The sequence below is a fragment of the Triticum urartu genome, chromosome 6A (genome assembly GCF_056163025.1).
Source record: "Triticum urartu cultivar PI428250 chromosome 6A, HENAU_Tu73, whole genome shotgun sequence".
NCBI lineage: Eukaryota > Viridiplantae > Streptophyta > Magnoliopsida > Poales > Poaceae > Triticum > Triticum urartu.
Window position 1 is genome coordinate 592,251,168 of NC_141878.1, and position 4,155 is coordinate 592,255,322.

A 4,155-nucleotide genomic window follows, 5' to 3' on the forward strand; every position below is an offset into this window, starting at 1 on the left:
TGCATCTAAATTTGTGTATTTCAGGTAGACGGAGGGGTTGCCAACACTAAAATAACTCTCTAGATCTTAAATGCTAGACCTGACACACAATGTGTGTTATTGAGCGAATGTTGGATACAGCTTACAGCTCCAACTTGTGCCGTGCTGTGCATGGTGGGTTGTCCGAATCAACAAATTCTAGCCACACCTTGAGTATAGGAAAAGTATGCATGACAAGACCAAGACCAAGACGTGGGTTGTAGACCATATACTCCTATCATACTCCTATACTGCGGTTGTGGTAGAACCGGAATAGAGATAAGCTCCTTTCCATCCGCCATTTCCGACCAATATGCCTAAGCTTGCGCTCCTCATCCGAGGAACTGCGCTGCTGCTCTGCCTATTGGTCTTCCAAGCAGCATCCACTTCCGATGGCCAAGCGAGTGTATCAAGAGCCTGCATCGGCAGCGAGCGAGATGCGCTTCTGTCCTTCAAGGCAAGCCTCCTGGACCCTGCTGGCCGTCTCTCGTCATGGCAGGGTGAGGATTGTTGCCTGTGGAAGGGAGTCCGTTGCAGCAACAGAACGGGCCATCTCATCAAGCTCAACCTCCGCAACATCGACATGGACACCATGTACAACATGGGCTACTACATGCACGACAACAGCTACTACATGTACGACCACAGCTACCCGATCATGAGCAGATCATTGAGCTTGTCAGCAGGTGAGATGAGCCCTTCTTTGGCTACTTTACAACACCTGAGGTATCTTGATCTAAGCTACAATGACTTCAACGGCACAAGCATCCCTGTGTTCTTGACTTCTCTCAAGAACCTAAGGTATCTCAACCTCTCGTCGGCAGGATTCGGTGGGAGAATACCTTCTCAACTTGGCAATCTCTCAAAGTTGCAATATCTTGATGTCAGTCAGAATTATCATTATTATTATGGGAATAGGCCTTACACAGTGGATCTTGCATGGGTGTCACGTCTCTCTTTGTTGGGTCATCTTGATATGAGCATTGTGGATCTTAGCTCTGCGGGGGATTGGTTTCAGAGGGTTAACATGCTTCCTTCTCTTAAAGTGCTTCGCATGTCCGAGTGTGGACTAAATAGTACCATGTTTGCTAGTGTATCACTTTCCAATCTCACACATCTCGAAGTCCTTGATATCTCTTATAACACCTTCATTACTTCACTCAAGCACGCATGGTTTTGGAATCTCACAGGCCTTAAGGAGCTTTACCTCTTCTATTCCGGCTGGGTAGGGCCTATTCCTTGTGACCTGGCAAACATGACGTCCCTTCAAGTCATAGATTTAAGTCTGAATCAGCTTGTGGGTTTGATACCAAAAAAATTGGAAAATTTGTGTAATTTGAAAACAATGATGTTCGACAATAACAACATAGCTTCAAACATAGGGGAGTTCATGGAGCGATTGCCAAAGTGCTCATGGAAGACACTTCAAGAATTTTCAGTGCAGGATGCAAATATGACCGGGAATCTACCCATTTGGATTGGTAACATGACCAATCTTAGTGTTATTCAAGCATCTGGAAACATGTTGACTGGCCCTCTACCTGTAGGAGTTGGAGCACTGAGTAATTTGAAATGGCTGGACCTCAGCTACAATAACTTCAACAGTGTTCTATTGAAAGATCAATTTGCAAGCTTAGCCAAATTAGAGATTTTGGATGTCAGCTACAATAACTTCAACGGTGTGCTCTTGAAAGAACAATTTGCAAGCTTAGGAAAATTAGAGATTTTGGACTTCAGCTACAATAACTTCAGCGATGTGCTCTCTAAAGAACAATTTGCAAGTTTAGGCAACTTAAAGCACTTGGACTTCAGCTACAACACATTCAGTGGTGTGCTCTTCAATGAACATTTTGCAAGTTTAGGTAATTTGGTGCAATTGGACCTCAGCCATAATAACTTCAGTGATTTTCTCTTGAAAGGACACTCAGTAAGTTTAGGTAATTTAAAGATTTTGGACCTCAGCCATAATAAATTGGATAGAGTGCTCGTGGAGGAGCATTTTGCAGGCCTATTGAATTTAGAGTATCTGGGCTTGTCGTACAACTCTTTGAGATTTTCTATCAACCAAAAATGGGTTCCAACATTTAGATTAAAGGTTGCGAAATTCCAATCATGCAAACTGGGGCCCATTTTTCCAGAGTGGCTGAAATGGCAATCTGATATTGATGTTCTTGTTCTCAGTGATTCAAATTTAGATGATGTTATTCCTGATTGGTTTTGGGTAACATTTTCCCGAGCTTCAACCTTGCAAGCATCAGGAAACAAATTGCGTGGCTCATTACCGGCAAATCTACAACACATGTCAGCTGAGTATATATATCTCGGGTCCAATAAGTTGACAGGTCAAGTTCCACAGTTGCCTATACATATAAGACAACTGGACCTATCTTCAAACTCTTTATCTGGGTCGTTGCCATCTGAGTTGTATGCTCCTGCACTTGAAGACTTGATGCTTGCAAATAATCAACTCACAGGCACCATCCCATTGTCTATATTCCAATTGACTTTTTTGTATAGGTTGGACCTATCAGGAAACCATTTAGAAGGAAATATTGTGCGGTGTTGGAAGGAATCTGATGCAAACTCTACAAGTCAATTTGGTTGGGACTTGTTCAGCTTAGCCCTAAATAACAACAATCTGACTGGTCAATTCCCTAAATTTCTTGCAAGGTCATCACAATTGATGTTCCTTGACCTTTCTTACAATAGGTTATTTGGAGGATTGCCAGAATGGTTGCCAGAAAAAAATCCCGCAGTTGAAAATATTAAGAGTGAGATCAAATATGTTCAGTGGTCATATTCCTAAGAGTCTGACTTCCCTTCACCGTCTTCATTATTTGGACATAGCACATAACAACATATCAGGAAGCATACCGCGGTCTTTGTCAAACTTGAAGGCAATGAAGGCAGTGGTGTCACATGACACGGTTGATTACTTTCATGAAGAGAGCATCCCAGTAATCATGAAGGATCAAAAGCGTGACTACACCTTTGCAATCTACAAGCTACTGGTAATTCTTGATTTGTCAAGTAATAGTTTGGTAGGAGAGATTCCAGAAGAGATAACTCTACTCATTGGACTTACCAATCTGAACTTGTCAAATAATCAGTTCATTGGAACAATCCCAAACCAAGTAGGTGATTTAAAGCGGTTGGAGTCACTCGACTTATCCTACAATGAGTTTTCTGGTGCAATACCATCAAGTTTGTCAGCATCACCTTATTTGAGCCACTTGAACTTGTCATACAACAATCTGTCCGGTGCAATACCACCCGGACAACAGCTACAAACTCTTGCCAACTAGATGTATATTTACATCGGTAACCCTGGTCTTTGTGGAGATCCGGTTGGCAGGAACTGCTCAACACATGATGCAAAGCAAAGTGGCCTCGAAGATATAGATCATATGCCATCTGTTTATCTTGCCATGAGCATTGGATTTGTGGTGGGTCTGTGGATAGTTTTCTGCACCATGTTGATGAAGAGAACATGGAGGGCTGCCTTCTTCCAGTTTGTTGATATGATGTACGACATGGTTTATGTGCAAGTGGCTGTAAGGTGGGCTCACATGATGGAGAAAACTCAAGACGGTGCACCATAAAGTGCCCAACTCCGCAGCAAGCGAATTGCATGTATCTAAATAGTATTTGTATGTTTGCACCATATCCCCATTTGTAGTCCTAAATTAGCCTCTGCTGGACGTCTGTACTGTACTGTATTGTTATTTGTATGTTTCCACCATTTCCCTATTTGTAGCTCTAAAGGAGCATTGGCTGGTAATGTATTGTATTGGTATTTTGTATGCCTATACTTTAATAAATGAAGTGTATGTATATGTTTTGCTGGATTGTTTAAGCTGAGGAATATATACAACCCCATAAATGTACTATGGCTTTTCGTGTTTTTTGGTTTGCTTTCATTTGCATATATAAAAAAAGAACGCCACCTTTTGGTCAAATATGTGAACAAACTTGTTTGTAAGATGTGCCAAGAGGCAAGACGTAGAAAGCTCTGTGCACCATAGGTGTTTGTGGACTTATTCATTTTAATCTGAAGTGTCATTTGAGCTGGCATATATTTATTTTGCTCGCAAACTTGCAAGCGAAGTGCAGAAGCTCAAGGTTGACCAGTTCAAG

At 41.9% G+C, this 4,155-nt stretch overlaps 1 pseudogene; it reads left to right on the forward strand.

Moving 5' to 3' along the window:
* Nucleotides 1-292: 292 nt before the first annotated feature.
* LOC147966844 (receptor-like protein EIX2) lies at nucleotides 293-3,760 on the forward strand (annotated as a pseudogene).
* Nucleotides 3,761-4,155: the final 395 nt, after the last annotated feature.